Source organism: Chrysemys picta, chromosome 2, assembly GCF_011386835.1.
Source record: "Chrysemys picta bellii isolate R12L10 chromosome 2, ASM1138683v2, whole genome shotgun sequence".
Lineage (NCBI taxonomy): Eukaryota > Metazoa > Chordata > Testudines > Emydidae > Chrysemys > Chrysemys picta.
Genome location: NC_088792.1, coordinates 110,132,385 through 110,155,201, shown reverse-complemented (window position 1 = coordinate 110,155,201; position 22,817 = coordinate 110,132,385). Strand labels below are relative to the sequence as shown.

The window sequence follows — 22,817 nt, the reverse complement described above, 5'->3', positions numbered from 1 at the left end:
CTTTCTTGACTGATACATAGAGATGCTTCATGTAGTATAGATCTGCATACCTCTTAGGCTGAAGGTCTGGAAATCTAGAAATGTTTATGCTAATAATGGAATGCACTAATTTGAAATAAAGAATCATAAAACTGAAATTAGGGAGTTATTTTTGCCAAAGGAAGGAATCCCACAGCATTTTAAATATACCATATACATAAATGTTTTGTGTTCACCATTTGGGGTTTTGTCACACATTTAGACCTTGGCAGGTTGAGAAATATGCCTGAAATGGAGCTACATAGCTGAGGAGACTGAGAGAGAGAATGTGTGTGTGTGACCAACTTATGACTCCATGTGAGGGCACTTTGAAATGGGGAATCTCCCAACAGAAATTGTAATCTTCACTACACTCGATTTAGCTTTCTATTGCAACGTGACCTTGTGGTCTACTTATTGATGGATGAGCACAAGCAGGCAGAATGCCATAATGCTATTTGGCCAAAAAGCTGAGTCAGCCCCCCCCCAAAGTCATTTTTTAAAATAAGGTTCTTTTTATTTGCCTTCTGCCTTTTATTCTTTTGGGAGCATTTGGTTCCTATTTTCCAGTTTTACTTAGGAACCATTTTTAAAAATGAAAACAGATATTCCATTTGACTCCAGGAGCTGGGGGCTTTAAGAGAACAGGATATATCCTGAGACTCACAATAAAATCGCTATTGTTGCAGACACTGACAATGATGTAGGGGCAAGATCCATAAAGCACAGAAACATATCACTGTATTGCAGGAGGAGGGTAAAGAGGCAGCTCCCCTTTGGGTGGTGCTGTTGCAGTTATCAAACATTTTTTCTTTTTCCCAGTTAGGAACCAGAGATGTGCCCCTGAGTTTCCTTGCAGTGTTAGTTCCTGACACAGACAATGATACTTCGCATCTGGGAAGAGCCCCACCCTTTAGGGTGTTATATTCTGCAGCTGCCCAAGCGCATCACCCCCTTGCTCCTGGATACGCACTTGGGGAGCTAGCCCAAGCCGCCAACTTGGCGAGTATGGCCACACTTCTACTTTTAGTACAATAGCTCACCCAGAGCCAGCGTGTGTCTGTGTACCTGTGCTGGGAAGCTTGTTCCAAGCTGCGGTGTAGAAATACCCCAGAGGTTGTTGGTTGGTGTGCCAAGAAACAGTCACTCACTCAGCCAGCATGGTGTAAATCTATTATGCTATTACTCCCAGAGGTTTTTGCCCCCCCCCACCCCAAATATAGTTGTTAAGCCTTTGTTGCATTTATTTTCCCTGCTTTTTTTTATTTCCCATTTTGCTGCTGTGGTTGCTGCTGCAGTAACTTTGATACAAATGTTCTGACAGCTGAGCCTTACATCAGTTGCCATAATTCAACAATCCTGCAATTGGAAACAGCTTATCATAATACCAAAATTTCTATTCTGCCAATAAACTGGAATGGAGTTTGTGCTATACAAGTCTCCCATTTTATCACCACAATTATCTATACTGCTGCCACTCACTGTTTAAAATACAGATCACTGATTGCTTTAATTTTACCAGCCTAAATACAATCACTTGTTGTACAAAGTAGATCATCAAAGAAAACTACCTGCTGTGAAAGGAAAGGCAGGAAATGTGAAGTTAGTCTGCATTTCCACTAGTGGAAAGAAAAGCTGAAATCTGCTAGTATTCACAGGCCAATTCTAATGAAACACTACTGGAGATTACAGATTTATTCTTTGAGCATTTATAAATGCCTCTGAAAAGTTGAAATACTGGCAATGTTTTAAAGGATTAAGAAAACAGACTATTATTTTCAAATTAGAAAGAAACTCAACTAACAATTTTCAAAAATCTTCAGTGTATTGTATTTTAGTGTTTTGTATTGCTGCACAGCACCAGATGCCACAGTGATGAGTGTTTTACTAGGTAGATTGATAGATGATGCACATTGGATGTTCTTGAATAATAAAATTCTTATAAAACATGAAGCGCTATGGATACTTTTCTGGATTATATTTATGGTTTTCAAAGGCAAAGTTAAAACATTATCATGATTAATCATATCTTGATTCTGAGAGGATAGCATTTTAGTAAAGGCCTGCTGACAGCATTTAAAAAGAAAACAGGTAAACTCAGAGATAAGCAGGAAGACGGAAAGAGCAAACTTGTAGCACATCCAGAATGGGTGTGATAGCCACTAATAAGGGACTGAAGTATTGAAAACATGTGCAGTATGGGACTGGGCTTTTCTTGAATTATGACAATACAAATATCTTAAATTCTGGTAAAATAATGGAGGTTAAAAAATGATCAAGTGGAAGAATAACCTGTATCAGAGAGTGTGGAGAATTAAGTTTGTTCACTATCAACAATTTTTCACATAAGCGAGTGCAAGCTCTGTTAGTTTCAATTTACAGTAATTCCTTCTCATTGTTCTTTTGGGCCAGAAGGGGTTACTATCTGTGGAAGAGCTGGAGAGTTCAACCCAATCTCCCTGCACATCCGAGGGGGTGCCAAGAACCATCATCATGGGATCCCTTCCCTTTGCACTGCTGCACAGTCAGGACAGGCTCTCAATAGTATCTTGATAGAATGACTCCTACAGAAATCTTGTTGCCAGGGCTATCCTGAACACCACTGCCCCAAAACATTCTTCACACTATGAAGAGAGAACTCATTCTGCAGTAACTCATGCCCTTGTTATGGGTTGGGTGTAACTATCACTTTTCATTAAGGATAAATGTAAAGAAGTCATTGTAACCAGGTGACTTAAACAACAGCAGTAACACTCAATTTTTTTTTTTCTATAAGGCAGGGTGGAGTGGAAGCTGAACCATGTGGCCATCGGTGTTTCCCAGGGCATTGTTAGCAAGTGCAGGGCCTAGGGCTTTCATTGGTGGCTTTTTCTGTGTGGATGTGAGACAGAGACAGAAGGGGCCAGCAAGCCAAGCAGATAGTAACAGAAGTGTTGGTAATATGGCCCATGAGAGAAAGCTAAAAGAGAGAGCTTTTGGGACCCAAAGGACTGGCTGGGAGACAGGCTTGGAATAGAGAGGAAAAATAAAATCTCCTGCTGTTTCCTACTTTGTTCAGAGAAACAGGACTTTATGTATTATCTGTCTAAATAAACAAGATAGAATCAAAGAAAATACCAGGCTCTGTCATCTATTTTTTCTAACTGGAACAACCCACAACACCTCAAATTTGGTGAGCCACTTGGGTCAGGAGTGGTAACAATCCCATGGAGAGTAGCTGGCCCACCAATCCACCCCACACCTTACCCCTTGCAAAGTGTGGCACAGGAAAACTAATGAGCAGTGGCGCAGGAGCCAGCAAACAGAGCTGTAAACAGGGGAGTTTGAGTGGGAGTTTACAGGGGGAGTTTGGGGGGAAGACTTAGAGAGGCAGGCAGAGGAACACGCAGGCTACTGAAGGGAGTGTGCTGTGTTCTAGCAGTATCTTGGTGCTTGTTGGGGGTTTGTTTTGCTGTGGGGGGTGGTGTTTTGGGTTGGTTTGCGTTTCTCAGATTTACAGGATTTAGGTGGGAAGCCTATGACAGATACAGAGGCAGCAGTTGTAGTGACCCAAGCAGTGAAAGACACAATGAAGATGACTGGATGTGGAAGCTGAGGCATGTATATGATCCTGGAGGGGGTACCTGAAAAGAGTTTTGTCTGCATGAAGTGCTGCCTGATAGAGCTGATGGAAGAAAAGATTTGAGGATTGGAGATGCAGATGGAAACTCTGGTCGAGTTTAGAAGGGGGTTTGAGCGGATGATGGAGCAAAGACATGATGAGGCTGAAGGGAAAAGCTCGGACTTGCAGATGGAAGCCGGACCAAAGAACTCTGAGGGGAGACTGCTGGGTGAGGAAAGTGGAAGGTGGAAGCATGTGACTAAGTGAACCAGGCAGAGGAAAAGACGGGCTAGTGAAGGAGCAATAGAGCTCGAACAGGTTTGCAGAGTTGGAAAATGAAGAAGGGGCACAGCAGGTGGTTGCTGAAGGTGAGAGGGCAAGGAAGAAAAGAGCAGCTACCCCTATAAGGAGAGGGGAAGAGTCAATGGAGATGACAACAAATATGAGCCCCAAGAGGATAAGGGATGGGTTGCAGAGGATTGCAAGGGTGAATAGGAATCAAGAGGACTTGCAAGCAGAGGGAACAGGGGATAGACCGGAGAATCGCACCATCACCAGGAAAAGGCAGGTCTATGTGATTAGGGACTCCTTACTGAGAAGAATAGACAGGCTTGTAACCAGAGCTGATCCAGAGAACAAAAGGGTGTGGTGTCTGCTGGGTGTTAAGATACGGGATGTGGACCTGAAGCTGAGGAAGATCCTAATGGGAGCGGTAAAGAATCCGCTGATTGTCCTTCATGTGGGAATGAATGATACGGCTAGATTCTCACTGGAACGTATCAAGGGAGACTATGCCAAGCTGGGGAAGACACTTAAGGAAATCGAGGCTCAGGTGATCTTCAGTGAGATTCTGTCTGTTCCTAGAGAAGGACAACAAAGGTGTAACACGATTATAGCGATCAACAGATGGCTCAGGCACTGGTGCTATAGGGCGGGCTTTGAGATGTATGGCCACTGGGAGGCATTCATGGACAGAGGACTGTTCTCTCGGGATGGACTTCACCTGAGTAGGGAGGGAAATAGACTTCTAGGATGGAGGCTGGCACAACTGATTAAGAGAGCTTTAAACTAGAAACTGGGGGAGATGGTTGGGAAATGTCCAGGTAATCTCCATGCCGGATTTTAACATTGAGAGGGAAGAAAATGAAGCAAGAAAGGATACTGTCTTGGGTAGGAGAATGGACATATGGAGGAAGGGTACTATAGATACAATTCAAATAGGTGATACTGGTGGTAGAATGTCTGTGCCTAATTGGGTAAAGAATGAGTGAAGCCGAACAGCAAGAATTAAGATGTTTGTACACCAATGCGAGGAGCCTAGGTAACAAAATGGAGGAACTAGAGTTACTGGTTCAGGAACTGAAACCGGATATTATAGGGATAACAGAAACATGGTGGAATAGTAGTCATGACTGGAGTACAGGTATTAAAGGTTATGTGCTGTTTAGGAAAGACAGAAATAAATGCAAAGGTGGTGGAGTAGAATTGTATATCAATGATGAGGTAGACTGTAAAGAAATAAGAAGGGATGGAATGGCTAAGACAGAGTCGGTCTGGGCAAAAATCACATTGGGGAAGAAAGCTACTAGAGCCTCCCCTGGGATAGTGCTTGGGGTGTGCTATAGACCACCGGGATCTGATTTGGATATGGATAGAGACCTTTTTAATGTTTTTAATGAAGTAAATACTAATGGGAATTGTGTGATCATGGGAGACTTTAACTTCTCAGATATAGACTGCAGGACAAGTGCTAGTAATAATAATAGGGCTCAGATTTTCCTAGATGTGATAGCTGATGGAGTCCTTCACCAAGTAGTTGCTGAAGCAACAAGAGGGGATGCCATTTTAGATTTGGTTTTGGTGAGTAGTGAGGACCTCATAGAAGAAATGGTTGTAGGGGACAACTTTGGTTTGAGAGATCATGAGCTAATTCAGTTTCAAGTAAATGGAAGGATAAACAAAAGTAGATCTCTGACTAGGGTTTTTGATTGCAAAAGGGCTAACTTAAAAAAATTAAGGAAATTAGTTAGGGAAGTGGATTGGACTGAAGAACTTGGGAATCTAAAAGTGGAGGAAGCCTGGAATTACTTCAAGTCAAAGTTGCAGAAACTATCAGAAGCCTGCATCCCAAGAAAGGGGGAAAAAATCATAGGCAGGAGTTGTAGACCAAGCTGGATGAGCAAGCATCTCAAAGAGGTGATTAAGAAAAAGCAGAAAGCCTACAAGGAATGGGAGTGATCAGCAAGGAAAGCTACCTTATTGAGGTCAGAACATGTAGGGATAAATTTAGAGAGGCCAAAAGCCATGTCGAGTTGGACCTTGCAAAGAGAATTAAAACCAATAGTAAAAGGTTCTATAGCCATATAAATAAGAAGAAAACAAAGAAAGAAGTGGGACTGCTAAACACTGAGGATGGAGTGGAGGTTAAGGATAATCTAGGCATGGCCCAATATCTAAATAAATACTTTGCCTAAGTCTTTAATGAGGAGCTTAGGGATAATGGTAGGATGACAAATAGGAATGAGGATATGGAGGTAGATATTACCACATCCGAGGTAGAAGCCAAACTCGAACAGCTTAATGGGACGAAATCAGGGGGCCCAGATAATCTTCATCCAAGAATATTAAAGGAACTGGCAAATGAAATTGCAAGCCCATTAGCAAGAATTTTTAATGAATCTGTAAACTCAGGGGTTGTACCGTATAACTGGAAAATTGCTAACATAGTTCCTATCTTTAAGAAATGGAATAAAAGTGATCTGGGCAACTACAGGCCTGTCAGTTTGACATCTGTAGTATGCAAGGTCTTGGAAAAAATGTTGAAGAAAAAAGTAGTTCAGGATATTGAGGTCAATGGTAACTAGGACAAAATACAACATGGTTTTACAAAAGGTAGATTGTGCCAAACCAACCTGATCTCCTTCTTTGAGAAGGTAACAGATTTTTTAGACAAAGGAAACACAGTGGATCTAATTTACCTCCATTTCAGTAAGGCATTTGATACAGTTCCACATGGGGAATTATTAGCTAAATTGGAATAGATGGGGATCAATATGAAAATTGAAAGGTGGATAAGGAACTGGTTAAAGGGGAGACTACAACGGGGCATACTGAAAGGTGAATTGTCAGGCTGGAGGGAGGTTACTAGTGGAGTTCCTCAGGGATCAGCTTTGGGACCAATTTTATTTAATCTTTTTATTACTGACCTTGGCACAAAAAGTGGGAATGTGCTAATAAAGTTTGCAGATGAGACAAAGCTGGGAGGTATAGCCAATACAGAGAAGGACCGGGGTATCCTACAGGAAGCTCTGGATGACCTCATAAACTGGAGTAATAGGAATAGGATGAAATTTAATAGTGAAAAGTGCAAGGTCATACATTTAGGGATTAATAACAAGAATTATTGTTATAAGCTGGGGATGCATCAGTTGGAAGTAACAAAGGAGGAGAAGGACCTCGGAGTATTGGTTGATACCAGGATGTCTATGAGCCACCAATGTGATATGGCTGTGAAAAAAGCTAATGCTGTCTTGGGATGCATCAGGCGAGGTATTTCCAGTAGAGATAAGGAGGTGTTAGTACTGTTATACAAGGCACGGGTGAGACCTCATCTGGAATACTGTGTGCAGTTCTGGTCTCCCATGTTTAAGAAGGATGAATTCAAACTGGAACAGGTACAGAGAAGGGCTACTAGGATGTTCTGAGGAATGGAAAACCTGTCTTATGAAAGGAGACTCAAAGAGCTTGGCTTGTTTAGCCTAACCAAAAGAAGGCTGAGGGGAGATATGATTGCTCTCTATAAATACATCAGAGGAATAACTACCAGGGAGGGAGAGGAATTATTTAAGCTCAGTACCAATGTGGACACAAGAACAAATGGATATAAACTGGCTATCAGGAAGTTTAGACTTGAAATTAGACAAAGGTTTCTAACCATCAGAGGAGATCTGGTTTCAAGACTAAGCTCAATAAGTTTATGGAGGGGATGGTATAATGGGATAACCTAATTTTGGCAATTAATTCGTCTTTGACTACTAGCAGTAAATATGCCCAATGGCTTGTGAAGGGATGTTAGATGGGGTGGGATCTGAGTTACTACAGAGAATGCTTTCCTGGGTGTCTGGGTGGTGAGTCTTGTCCACATGCTCAGGGTTTAGCCGATTGCCATATTTGGAGTCGGGAAGGAATTTTCCTCCAGGGCAGATTGGCAAAAGCCCTGGGGGTTTTTCGCCTTCCTCTGCAGCATGGGGCACGGGTCACTTGCTGGAAGATTCTCTGCACCTTGAAGTCTTTAAACCATGATTTGAGGACTTCAATGGCTCAGACACAGGTTTGATACAGGGGTGGGTGGGTGAGATTCTGTGGCCTGCATTGTGCAGGAGGTCAGACTAGATGATCATAATGATCCCTTCTGACCTTAACGTCTATGAATCTATGAATCCCATGGAGAGTAGCTGGACCACCAATCCACCCCACACCTTACCCCTTGCAAAGTATGGATAAAATTGTATTGAAGCTGTACTTTTCTGGTTTCAGAAAATTATTGAACACACGCCCATTGTGAAGCATATAGAAGAATGTTATTTTGATATTGTTCAGATTTCAAAAGAAAGGTAATTCTGAACTACGAAACATATTGGAATTTTGCAAGCCAAGGGGGCTAAAATAAGATTTGGATTGGAACCAGTATGTAGCTATTGGCTCTCTATCATTTGTTCACAGTGAACTCACAGTATTAGGTCCAATGTAAACAGATCCAGTCATGCTCCATTGACAATGGTGTATCAGGATTGAGGTCCGAGTGAATGAGGAATCTTGCAAAGGTTTCACACTTAAGTTATTATTAATATCATTGACATCCTTCTTCCTGCCATTGATCTCAGCCTTAAGAAAGCTATGACTTTTCTCTTTACTTCTCCAGATTCTATATTCTGAAAGCCAGGAATGGAAAGCAGATTAGTTCAACAAGGACTGCTAAAGTCAGTTAAAAGGAAAAAAAAAAGTTCACTAGTCCTTCAGATTTCTTCAGCAATAGTTCTGGTGGCATTACTGGATGTCTTAGGAGAAAGAATAAAAGTCTTTAATGTCCTTTTTTCCCCCCTGCTGTATAACCCAACAGCAATTTTTCAATCTCAAAATAATTTTTTTTTCTGTCTTCAACGATGCAGCCAAGAGCTGGCATTTTGTCATTTCAGGCTGTCATGTTGTTACATGGTGTGATGATGTGATGCATTGAAATGTCAGTTTCACCTAAAAATTGAAAGCTATGCCATACACCCATTTTCAGCTAATAAGCCTGCTATTAGTTCACATTGCAGCTTTCCAAGGCAATGTGAAGAGATGTATCCATCTAAACAGTAGGGAAGTTCATATTATTTAGGCATTTGAAAATCAAGTTTACCTTCATTGGGATCAAAATTGCTAGGAAACCATCCCACCCCTCTTGGATTAAAATTAATTTGAAATTTAAATTTTAGTGCTGGGGAAATCACTTTTTCTTCAAAATCACCTGCTGTCTTAATCTATTACTATATATATATATTTTGGTCTGGGTTCAAAATAAACATAGGCTTTCCCTGAATTGCCTTGTGTGTCACAGGCCAGCATTGCAAGCCGTCTTCAGAAATGTCCATTGTTCCATGATACTAATTCTCCTAAAGTAAATAAAACAATGCTGAAGTTGTTGATGTTTGATTACATGCCATGTCTATCCGATCCTGTGTGCGTACCACTGTCTAAATTTGTTGGTTTGAAAACTCTCACATCTATTTTGCAATAGTATTTTTTTTTCTGTAAAATTTGGGGTATATATAGCATACCTAATGGTGTAGTATAAATGTTTTATTGGTATTTGTTTCAGACAAACTGAATAATTCACCCATGATTTCATGAATTGGGAATACTGTAGAGATGCCAAATTCACTGCGATAAAATCTTCATGCCACCCTACCCTTGTGTACCATCTTGACAGTGTGTATGTGTGGATTTATATCTATGGTTTGCAATATATTATAATAGACACATACTGGATACTTGCTATATTAGATACTGGATAATTTGTCACTCTTCTAGAAATAATTCCCTGACCCACATTTCTCTAGTCACTATTAGAGGTGAGTAGATACTACAAAACATTGTCAGTAAATATTATTTTGACTTTGACTGTGCTTTTTTTCCCCTTTTGTATACAAAGGTGGAAGAAAATGGTGGGACTTGGGGAGGCCATGATTAGGGGACAGGGTGGAGAATCTTTTCCTATGCAAACCTTCACATCCCGCTTCTGTACTCCAATGTAGGGACTGTCAGTGCCTAAGAGGCTGGTTTATCCTTTTATTCCTCCAGTAGCCTAATTATCATGGGTGAAATCTATGGGATATTTGCCATTTACCCAATATTTCACCCATATTTCTTCAGCATACTAGCCAACAGTTTTAAACCTCACCCAGGAAGGCCAGAAAATAACATTACAGCGAATAGAGTTGTACCATTTCCCATCCTTTTTACAATCATTGTCTTAAGAATTGATCCATTTATGCCATTTTCCAGTCTTATGAATGAGCTATAAGAATATTAATCTGCACTAAGGTCTATAAAAGCTGTACTGCTCTTATCTTCAAATACTCTTTATTGCTTGTGCTGGTTATGAGAGCTGGTATAAGCAATGAAACCTCCAATGATCTCAAAGTCTTTTTTTCCACAGGATAATGTGGCATTAAAACATTTTCTTGTGAAAAAGGTTGCTAATGAAAACATAGAAAGATTCAGCAAATCGCTATTCTTGTGAAAATGGAACTTAAAAAAACCCAACACCTGCTTTTGATTTTTATAACTCAAATACACAGATCATTGTTTGTCAAGAGAGAAAATATATAAAACATAATAATGAAGGAGCAGAGAGACTGCAGCCAGGCACAGCAGGGGTTAAAGAACACCTGTCGATTCAGCCAATCCCACCCCATTATACCTGCAGCCAATGACAGGCCTGGAGGGGGGAGAAAAGAAGGGAGCCTGGCTCAGTCAGGGGCTGACTGGTGAAGAGGCAGGAGCTCTCTATGTGCCTGAAGGCAGAGACCAGCAACCTGCCTGCCAAGGCAGCCACTGGAGGCAAGTAAGTCTTCCTCTCCCAAAGGGAACCTGCAGACAAGCTCCAACTGCAGGAAAACTGGACTAGCTGGGCCATGCCCCAAACTAAAAGGACTTGCATAGGCAGCAGCCCAGGAAAACAACTCTCCTCACGACTGGGAGAAAGGTCCATATCCCCTATTTAGGGGTGAGCAACACAGGACTCTGGGCCAGGACCTGAGAGAGAAGGAGAGGTCAGGTCCCCCTTCACCTCTCCTCCCCAACCAATGGCCTAACCACTAGGCTGCCCCGCCACTGAAGACCCTATCACAATAAGGTTACTCAAATAGGTTATTTGGGGCACAGAGAGGAAAATTCTACAAGCTCTAAATTTCTTGTTACAGTGTTAGGCCAGTGTCCTTCAAACTGCTCTATGCAGTCAGACCCTTAGACATGTGAGGAGCCCCACTGAAGTCATGGGTGGACCCAGTGCAAAGTCCCAATGCAGAATGGCTTGTAGAGCTGAGACCGTGGAGTGAGACTTTTCTTTAGGGTCTGTTACCCCATTGCTGTACATCTGTCATTTCTTACCCAAACTTCTGGGAATTATGTCTCTTAACAGAGAACAGGTTATAATAATTAGAGCTGAGCTAGAACACCTTACAAATATCCATAAATGTTCATCTCTATACTAAACTGAATTTGCTTTATCTCTGTTAGAGTCCCTTCTGTGTTCATTCTCCACAAACGTTTTGAATGAGTTTTCTGGAAGGAATCTTCAAAAAAAATTAGTGAATTTAAGCAAATATGACCCACATATTCATGATTTCCTTCATGTAGCTTTTTCTTGTCTGAATATCTGGGAAATAATTCATAATGGGCCTAATTCTCATGCCCTTATTTGTGGTGAGTAATACATTACTCCATGAGAAACGCCATCGAATTTATGGACTAAGGTTCTATTCAGTAGGAGTAACAGAATCTGGTCCTATGACATTTCATATTCAATAGAGCTGGCCAGAAAAGGGAATTTCCATTTTATGGGAAATTTTGGTTTGTTTCTTTTTGCACCAAAATGAATTGTCAACACTGCAGAATTACTGACAAAATATAGCAATCCGTTTTGATGACCAGCTATCTATTTGGTGATCACCATCAGCCAGCCCACCTTCCACCTGGATGACCAGGCAGCTGGGGAGCTGGCAATCAGGAAAGCAACCCAAGCATCCAGGAAACCAGGAAGCTGGCCAGCAGGTAAGCCACAAAGCCAGGTAGCTGGGGAACCACACATTCAGTAAAGTGGCTAGGCAGCTGGGGAGACATGGACAGCCATAAGCTGGACTGGTGGGCTGCCAATTAGCTGGCCAGTCAGCTGGCCAATGTCCCTAACTGTATTCCTGCTGGTGTACCTGCCTATTGTCTGGCTGGCTGGTGGGTAGGCAGGAAGGCTGACCAGTTGCACATGAGCCAGCCAGCCTCCTTGTGTACCTGCCTGATTTCCATCAACCTTTTTGACAGAATCAACATGTTCCAAGAAACATTTCAATTCTATCAAATCTGCATTTTCTGATGGAAAACTATTCCATCAGAAAATTTTCAACCAGCTGTAATATTCAGTCTTTAAAACTCATGCTGTATAAGTTAGTGACATAAGACAAGTGGAGTTCTGTTTTCTGAGTGGATATTATGTAACCAATCAGTGCCAAGCATTTTAAAATCAAGAAACAGGCCCACAAAACCCATGAGATTGTCCTAAAATTAATGAGATTTAAAACTCCACCCCCATCACCACCACCCCATTTTGGGTTTGTTTAATTGGCGTTTGGTTGTGGAGGCTTTAATGGGTATGTTTTCAAGTTTTTCTCCACAACCATGAGAGAGAGAAACTTGCTGTATTTTAAATGAAAGCTGATATTCTCTTGAAATCATGAGTGCAGGAGCTGGAATTTTCAGAAGATGTCAGTTATCACAAAGCTTGTGATAAAATTGTGAGAGTTGGCAACACTAAACTAACACCGTGTGAATGTCAATATTCTAGTCAAATACATTATTGGAAAGCATATTTAGCAAATATTTATATATTTGAGCTCATAATTCATTTTTCTGCAAGCATTACTGCTAGTAAAGTTTGTATATTTACAGAATGAGAACTCAGAAGGGTCATGGAAACAGCGATATAGAACGTACTTTGTATTTGACCAAATATTTGCAGATTTTTCTCCATTATGTGGTCAGCTCAGCTGTCTGAAAATATTTACAGTTTACCTAAATTCACCCAGCAGCATAATAAATCATAAAAGTTAACACAGTTGAAGTGAAATCATGTAACATCAACCTGCAAAACTTTTTGATAGTATTGGATAAGCTCTATCCAATATCTTGCTAAGAATGCTAGATTGAAACTCAGCTTCCTGTCTTTAGACTGCAACTAGAGCACAGGCTACATCACCTTAGAGGCACAGGATATTTTCAGAAACAAGGTGGGTGAGGTCTTTTATTGGACCAACTTCTGTTGGTGACAGAGACAAGTTTTTAAAGTTACACAGAGCTCTGTGTCAGGTCACTGCATACAGCAATGGATATTTTCAGCAAAGCAGATAGAGAATCCTTTACTGTGAAAAAAACCAAATCTGCAACCGAGCTAAGACAGGTTAGACTCATCATCAGTCTGCCTCCCACTCCATAGCTGATGCTTATGGCTTAAGAATAATTGGTTAGACTTAATAACAACTTATTTATCTTTGTCACTGTTGCAGATGGTAATGAAAATGTTCTTTATGCTATAGTCAATGCAAACAAGCACTGGCTTGCTAGCCACCTTTCTCAACATTTCATGAGTTGCTGGTTTTCTGTAAACCATAATGATCTGTGGAGGATGGTGTGGTGGGAAGAGACTGTCAGCATTTGTTACTAAAACATTCTAAGATTTGCTGCTGGGGAGGCTGAGGTTGAGTCTTTAGGCAGAGTGGGATGGGTTTATGCTGCTACTGTTGTAATTGTCTTATCACTGGTGAACTATTTTTGTGCCATATTATGCTGCTGTGTGAATTTATGTAATCTGCACATTGAACTGTGGTTAGGAGGCCAATATCTTGTATGTGGTGTTTTATCTTTTCTTTATCTCAAATAAAATAAATTTTAAAAAAAGATGTACTAAGTAACCAGCAGAATGGTTCAATTGGCTGAGCGCTATACTCTACCAGGGTACAATTACACTGGAATAAAAAACCCACGGCACGGTTGACTCTGGCATTTGGGCTGCAGGACTAAACATTGATGTGTAGACGTTCAGGGCCAGACTGGGGTTTGGGCTCTGGGACCCTCCCCCCTTGTGGGGTCCCAGAGCTTGGGCTGCACCCCAAGCCCAAATGTCTACACAGCAAACTTGCAGCCCCGCAGCCTGAGCCAGCTGACTTAGGCAGCTGGGGATATTTAATTGTTGTGTAGACATAGCCTTAGAGGTCTGGAAGCAGACAAGTTAAAACAGGTGCTATACCCTGACATGAGTGAGGACAGTTTGTCATGGTGATTTGTGGAAGTTGGGTTATTTGTGTCTATACTGTGGGGCGGTTTGGGGAATATTTATGCTCTTATTTAATTGTGGTAACACACGCAGAAGTTTGACTCTTGGGCGCTTCATCTCTGAATTCACTTCAGCTGTGTGCAACATTTGATAATCTGTAATAACATAATGATAACATTCCAGATCTTTAATTACTAAAGGGCATAATGTAGGTTGGAGCACCTAGAGACAGATTCTGAGAGGTGCTGAGTACCAGCAATTTCTATTTGACTGCAGTGGAAACTGGAGTGTTGAACACCTCCTGAGATCAGGTCATTAGAGTGAAGTTGCACTACCTAAATCCCACTTAAACTCTAAAGCCTATGCACGACTTAAGTTTCACTACAGCCCACTTAAGCAACACATAGGTCTTGGGATTTAAGTGGAATTACACAGTTCATAGGCCTGTTCTGCCTTGCTGCACAAGGGTACATTTCACCATTAATTTTTCTTATGAGTGAAAAAGAAATTTGACACATTGCAATAATCTCTCATACAAGTACCACATATGCTGTTCAATAGCTGTGCCTGAAGGAAATTATGCTGCTAACATACTAGGTCCAGTATCAATGTCCTGCAAATGAGGTCCAGCAAAGTAGAAACACAGTAAAAGCATATTAGAATCACTACAAGCTTCGGGCCAAAAATGAAAACCAGTTGTACTATTGGAGCCATGATGTATTCTTGCTGTTGTTTAGTTTTAATGCATTTGTAATATTATCTCCAGGATTTTTAAATTTAGATTAAGCTCTTTCAGCTGAGGTACAGTATTTCTAAAAGGTACTACTAGATGTAATTACATTAATTGAAGTAAGATTCTGAACAATAAAAAACTTAGAATTATAATGAAAATTCCTCAACTTTCTGACATGCTTAGTTTTATGATACAATTAAACATTGGCAGTGAAGTTTATTGGCATCTATATAACATTACTGTCTTTTTAAAACAATTTTATAATTAATGATGGCAGTAAAGATGCATGAAGTAGATGAGCAAAAATGTGATGTACATATAAACCTGAAGATATTTACCAGCCACAGGTCACAAATATACTATTTAACTGATCTGTAATCTACACATACAACATTTAGTAAAGGACACAGTGAAACCAGTAAGTGAGTAAAATGTCACATCAGGAATTACAAAAGAACTCTTAATGAAAATACAATCATAGTTTTTTAGAAAATGTATTTGTGTGCATTTATGTCTACACCTATATAGATATTTATATAAAATGAAAACAAGAAGTATTATTTGCAGCACAGTTTGTACCAAAATGTCAAGAATTCTATGTCTACATCAGTGGATGGCAAAGGTTTGGGACAGATTTTGTTTCATGAGCTGGCTCACCCATTCCTCCTTCATTCATGTATCTCTATACATTTGTATGTGTATATTCATCCAGGTTTCATGTCTTTCAATTTAAAAACAAAAACAAAAAAAAACCTTGATTACCCTTTCAACCTTAAATCCTCAATCTGCTCCATATTCTGGTCTCAATTTAGTCTTCAACAGTCCTTTTCACTCCCATTACATTTTCCCAGCTTGATAATGAGATGCCTGTGAAGTGGGATCTTTCTGCTTGCTCTGATTTTTATTGAAGGCAGAGGACTAAATATAGGTGCAGGGGCCTATCTGCATGGAACTCATCGCAACATTCAGGGCTAAATCTTGACCACTCCAACAGGTATCCACCAAACTCAATTTCCAACATCTTTCCAAATCCCATTGCATATTGTCAGCTAGTCTAGTTGCCAGCCTCCCCTGTCTCTCCACTCCTACTGAGGCTTTTACTCAACACTTTTCCAGTCTTCAGCTAGGCCCTCAGTGATGACTGTGGCAACCCCTCCCCCCATTATTTTAAATAGATTGACTCTCTGACTGGAATTTAAGAAACAAACCTACTTATGATCCAAAAGAGAGACTACAGCTCAGGTTCTCCTAGCTGGGTTGGGTCTTCAGACCTAAAAGGAGTCAAAACATTTTTGTCCCTAAACCAGGTAGCTATGATGATTAATACATATAGATCAGATCTGTTGAGTAAAAAGATGCTACCTTTACATAGTTACTATACTTGTATCATTTGTCTATCCTAATGTTGCCCTACCCCCATCCCTTTGAAGGTCAAAAGTAACTAGCAAGTCTGGTAACTTCTCTGTTGACATCTCTCCCTCCCCCCACCCTCCACTATTACTGGTCATGTCACACTTCTGCTTCATAGGGCATACTGTGCTTCTAAAGCCCTACGGCACGTGAGTTGAGTCATCTCAGTTTCAAGCACTGTAGGGCTTCCAAGTAGAGCCATGCTTGTGGGATTTCCTAAGGGTCAGGGCTTAGAGTGCTGGGAAGGTTGAAGTGAACTTGTGCTTGGGGCACAGAAGAAAGTTTTCCAGACTTAACAACATATGTATTAACGCTTGTGTAAAAATTCTGCCTAACTTCCTTGTTTGCTTCTGGTTTCCTACATTTGAAAGGTAAGACTTTTATTTTTCACTCCTTCCCATTGTGAGCAATAGCATGATAGAGATTCATCTAAACACACAGTCTGATAGAGAGAATCCATCAACTTTAGCACTCTGCAAATATCACACAGTATACGCTTAAATGTCTTAATGTATCTGACCTACTGACCTACATCTCTCTCTGATGGCTACTGTCCACCTGTTTTTGTTTTTTTTCAACAGGGCTAAATCAGTCCCCTCACTCAAAGTGCCTTCTGCTGATTACTTCATCTTATCTGGAGACACCATTACAATTCAATTATGACATGCAATTGTGGCAAAATTACACTACAGGTCTATGGGAGTGCCTCGTTGATGCCATTTTAAGAGGCTAAAGCCCCTTTTATTCCCCCCTTTACTTTTTATTGCATTTTAATATTTTAACATGAGTGACCAGTTGAGAATACAAATATGACTGAATTTTTCATGTGAGTAATGCTGCACAATCATATAAGTAGTCACACTGCCATGAGTGTGACTACCCACATAAACATGAACTCTCCAGTGTGAGCAAGGGTGACAGTCTAGTGCATAATGTGCAGACTTGCTACTCTCACTTGTTTATGATGCACAGAGTCCAAAGCACACTAGCTGAACTACCTTATTCAGTGACAAGAATTACCTTGACCTACATTAAATAGTATACCCTAGTGAAGCCTATACATCCTGAGCTGTCACTTATAAAACTAAAATAATTGGCACTTCATATAGCTTAATGGAAATGAACAAATCCATTTTTCCTTTGATTGAATGTGGAAAGGGAAACAATGCAGCATTGTGTTACATCCATATAGAGTCCTCCTCATATAACCTTGATGAATTCACTTGATTAACCTATATAAAAACAAAGGGGAAAATAAAGATAATAAAAGCAGAGATAAGCCCATCAAGATAAACATTGTCACAAACAGAATATCATGAACCACAGATTATATTTAAAGTCAGAGAATCACTAATAGTTTGGAGACACTCTGTAATTTATACTGAAAGCATCCTGCATCTATAATGCTACAAAGATTTTAGCTTATCAACCGCTCCAGCAAATAAAATATACTAATGCAACTGCAACAGGGAAACGCTTAGTACAAATAAGGCGTGAGTTTGCTCTCATGCTGTTGTAAATCAGGAGTAATACCACTAAAGTCAGTAGTGACCTCTTGATTATTTACTATTTATGTTATGTTAAGACCCACAAATGTCCTAGACACTGTCCAATCATATAGTGACACATGGTCCCATTACTAATATATAATGTAGCAGAGTCAGAAAAATCTCTTCTGTGATGTACATTTTTGTTTCCAACTTAGTAGGCTCATCAGGGGCTTCCCTCCACAACCACGAGTCTGAGAATGGTCTTGACAGTGTCCCCCCAGGTCTCGGTCTAAGATTTAGGAAGCTAATTAGAGCCCATCCTGTAGCTTAAATGGGCTTATTAGGTCCCTCTACATCATTCCCTAACAACCTTAGTAGGTTCTGAGGATGCTACTGAGTCAAAATAGACTCATAGACTCATAGACTCATAGACTTTAAGGTCAGAAGGGACCATTATGATCATCTGGTCTGACCCCCTGCACGCTGCAGGCCATAAAACCGTCCCCGCCCCTTCCCTGGACTCTGCTGCTGAAGTCCCCAATCCTGTTATTAGTGACCTCAATCGGCAGAGACCCTCCTGCTAGAGATCCCTGCCCCATGCTGCGGAGGAAGGCGAAAAACCTCCAGCGGCTCAGCCAATCTGCCCTGGAGGAAAATTCCTTCCCGACCCCAAATATGGCGATCAGTAAGACCCCGAGCATATAGGCAAGAGTCTCCATTCTGACCCCTTTTAGCCATTATGCTATTTACCTACCATTGCTTGGTTTTCCTTGACAGCTATGTTTTACCATTAAACCATTCCCTCCATAAACTTATCTAACTTAATCTTAAAGCCAGACAAATCCCTCGCCCCCACCGTTTCCCTCGGAAGGCCGTTCCAATATTTCACCCCTCTAACGGTCAGAAACCTTCGTCTAATTTCAAGCCTGAACTTCCCCACGGCCAGTTTATATCCATTCGTTCTCGTGTCCACGTTGGTACTTAGCTGGAATAATTCATCTCCCTCCCTTGTATTCAGCTTCCACTGAGCCAGAATAGGGTGCTGGGGAACTAAACATCCTACTAATGTTCAAAGGGGTTGGGATGGTCCCCAATGAACGTAAGGTTCACAGTGGAGCACTGAATAAGCATCCTAAGGCTCATTGGAAAAATGGGGACTGAGGAGCCTACTAAGATTAACTAAAGGTTTTCTACTTCTGCTTCCCAAAAAGGTTATGTCTACACTGCAATTACACACCGCGGCTGGCCCATGCCAGTTAACTCAGGCTCTCTGGGTTTGGGCTAAGGGACTGTTAAATTGCAATGTAGATGTTCAAGTTCTGGATCCTAGAGCCTGGGCTACAGACTGAGCCCCACAAGCCCAAGCCAGCTGGCACAGGCCCACCATGGGTTTTTAGTTGCAGCGTAGACGTACCCAAAAGGTCCACAGAAAATGGTGGCGAGTGATTCCCAAACCTCCACCTAATTCCTTTGCTCTCTCTAGCCCCTTTCCTGCTCCTTCACTGCTCTGCAGCACTCCTAAGGTCGGCTGGAGCAGGGATCCCTTCCTGTGGATCTGAAAAGATGTCATTGGGGGTGTATACACTTAGAAGTGTGATGGGAACACTGGTATTGGGAGGGATTCAGAAGAGCATGGGGCATGCCTCCCACTGTGCAGGAGGACAACTTCCCTCCCTCTAGTTACATTCTCCTTTTTCCCTCTTGTGACTCTGGAAATTCCAATTAGACCAAATTAGCAAGCTCCAAGAGTAGCCAATTCTGTTGTTTCTATTACCCTGATAATTGTCTTATGAGAGTCTAATCACCTAATCTTTGGTCCTGTGCACTAGATTTTGATTAGATGAATCCAGTAAACTAAGTTTTAGCTCTCTCCTTCCTTCTGCACTTTGCTTTGTTTAGCTACAAAGAGGCAAAAAGTTGAAGTCTTTCTGGAATTTGGTGAACACTTCTGTTCTTATGGTGCCAAGAGACAGAATCCCCTTGTCTCGCCTACTTGAAATACTGTTGAAAAATTCTACCTCAGACCCTGACCTAACCTTCCAGCTTTGTATATTCCTTATTTTCTAGATGAAACAAAATCAGGTGTATGATGGAAATTCAGTTGCAATCAGTTCCCATGGCTCCAAAATAATTTTAATAATAATAATAACACATTGAGGACACATCACAACAAGATAAATGTATTGCACATATTGTAGGTACTGTGTTGCAGACAAACAAGCACTAGATAAATACAGACATTGTAAAAAAAAAATGAGCAAACAGTGTTAAATAACATGCTTTTCACAGTGCTTGTTCCAGAGTATATCAAAGTGACAATAACAACCGGCAGAACCAAATGGCTCAAACTTTTCCTTAACAGTCAAAAGATTGGAATTACCACCCATTGGGACAAGTTGGATTTTTAGAGAGAAGATTATTGAGAGGATAAGTGTGTTTGTTTGTGGTGAGTAGAAATGGCAATTTTTTTTAAAAAAATGACAAATTATTTGATGAAAAAATATTAACATTTGTAATGTAATGGTTATGTTAAATGTTATTTCACGTCTTTAGGGATGAGTCAAGTCTGTAATCAGTATCCCTCTAGAATAATTTGGTTGTTATTCAGTGCAATTGATCTTTGGTCATAAACCCTACCATTAACTAGCACAAACATCATCCAGAACAAAATTTTTGCCAATAGTTGCTGGTCAGCTTAATATTAAAATCTAATGACAAGAGAAAGGAAGGGGGGAATGATAAATAGGAGAATCATCATTAAATGCTATAAATATAGGCTCAAAAAGCCTTTCATTAGGGACAAATTCTGTCCTTGGTTATACAGGAATGAGTCCATTTAATTAAATAGAGTTACTTTGCATTTAAACTAGTATAAGATGATCTGCAGGGTTTTTTAGCTGTCGCTACTGCCTTCGCTTGAGTCTGTTTGTTCATGGTCTGGAGTGACTTTTTCCATCTGGCAGGACATAGTGTGTGGATCATAAAAAAAAAAAAACAGAAATTGGTTTTTAATCAAACTTGAAACTTTACTGAATAAAAGACTCTTCTGGATTCAGCTGGGCAAATAAGATTTTTAAAAGACAGGACACCTACGTAGGCCAAACTCAATTTAAAACAACGAAGATGGAAATGGAAAGAGCAGAATAGACTATTGAGTCCCCTGTGGACATCTTCATGTAAAGCTTAAATTCCTGTATATGATATTCAGTCATTGTGATAATGGGCACCCTAGAGAGAAAAATGGAAAAAGATGCATGGTAGAAGTAAAATTTGTTTCTATAGCTAAATTTGGAGTAACTACAATAATAAGCTGTTTGGTCAGGCTAGTCAGGGAAGATCTCTGGAGTATATAAGAAACTAAAAGCAAACAAAACAAAACCAACAAACAAAATAAAAAAAACTTGAAAAAGGTTAGGCCTTTCTTAACACTGAAGTAAGACTTTTGCAGAATCAATCAGGCCTCATCCCTTATAGTAATTTACAACCTAGCTGTAAGAAATCTTTTGTGCAAATCTTACATTTCACTATGAATTATTAAAGACAAATAGATGCATACTGTACACTCAGCCTTCCAAGTCTTTGAAAGTAGCATTTAGTGTGTTGCAAAAAAACCCAAATGCTTGACACATCATAATTTCAGAGACAAAGGATTACAGCCTTTTTCTTTCCCCCATTCAACTACAGCTTTTTAGAAATGAAACATTATGTGTTAAGATCAAATCTAAAGTAAAATATCAATGCATGATGAGGAATAAAAGGGGCAGTCCCAGGAGGATACTTAGGAGTAAATTAAAATCAGCACATCCTGTCATTTTCACCAAAATGGTTACTTTACTGAGATCTGTGAAAATTACAATGGAAAGTACCTTTTTCAGACCTTTACCTTTAAGTTTCCCAGATCTGAAGAAGAGCTCTATGTTGCTTGAAAGCTTGTAGCTCTCACCAACAGAAGTTGGTCCAATAAAAGATATTACCTCACCCATTTTGTCTATTTAATGGGAAATAACATGTCTCCAAAGTATGTAATCAGTCATTCAGAATGTGCTGTTAATTATAGCAGCACCTGTTACACTGTAGTTATTGTTATGTCAGCATTTCAAGTGAACATGATCTCTTTAAACCACCTGTTTTGTGTGGCTGAAGCTCAGCTCAATCTCAAAGGTTTTTTTTTTTTTTAAATAAATTAATTAGTTCAGCTGTTTTTGAGCGTTTCATAAGATAGTACAAACAAAATGTTTTTTTTTTCAAATTCATAGATTTTAAAGCTAGAAGAGAACATTTTGATAATTTAGTCTGACCTCCAGCATAACATAGGCCATAGAATTTCACCCAGTAGTTCTTGAATCAGGCCCATAACTTCTTGTTGTGCTATGGCATATCTTTTAGACTTGATGTAAAGACTTCAAGTGACAGAGAATCCAGTGCATCCCTAAGTAAATGGTTTAATCATGGCCAGATTTAGAGGCGGGCAACTGCCTGAGATGCCAGACATGGGAGCTGCTGGACTCGGGGTGCAGTTTTTGTTATAAGCAACAAAAGGGAAAATAGAATGTTTGAAGTAAAATGTTTCTGGTGTTCCGTATGTGGATTCATTTTTCACTAACCTCCTAAAACAGTGTTGGGCAACCTGCGGGCCACGTGCGGGAATGTCCCCGCCACTTCCCGCAGCTCCCATTGGCTGGGAACGGAGAACCATGGCCACTGGGAGCTGCGAGCGGCCATGCATATGTAAACAAAAGGTCTGTAAATGTAAACAAAAAGTGGTGGGCCGCAGGGACTTGCTGGCCACCGCTTCCCACAGCTCCCATTGGCTGGGAACAGAGAACCGCGGCCACTGGGAGCTGCAGAGCATCATGCCTGCGGACAGTCAACGTCAGCAAAATGTCTCTCAGCCTGCAATCAGATTACCCTGATGGGCCGCAGGTCGCCCAACACTGATGTAGGTACTTATAGATGTGATTAAGTCACCTCTTAACCTTC

General features: G+C 40.5%; 1 long non-coding RNA gene across 2 annotated transcripts in view; it reads left to right on the top strand.

Annotated features, from left to right (window-relative positions):
* The first annotated feature begins 10,619 nt into the window (after nt 1-10,619).
* The window catches only part of LOC135981436 (uncharacterized), a 51,824-nt gene continuing 39,626 nt past the window's right edge, over nt 10,620-22,817 (top strand). Inside the window, exons 1-3 of one of the 2 annotated variants that reach the window (XR_010598456.1) lie at nt 10,620-10,727; nt 11,816-11,935; nt 16,929-17,541. This is a non-coding gene — a long non-coding RNA (uncharacterized LOC135981436). Of the gene's footprint in view, nt 10,728-11,815; nt 11,936-16,928; nt 17,542-22,817 lie in introns of those variants that run through there. The other variant, XR_010598458.1, reaches the window with a different exon arrangement.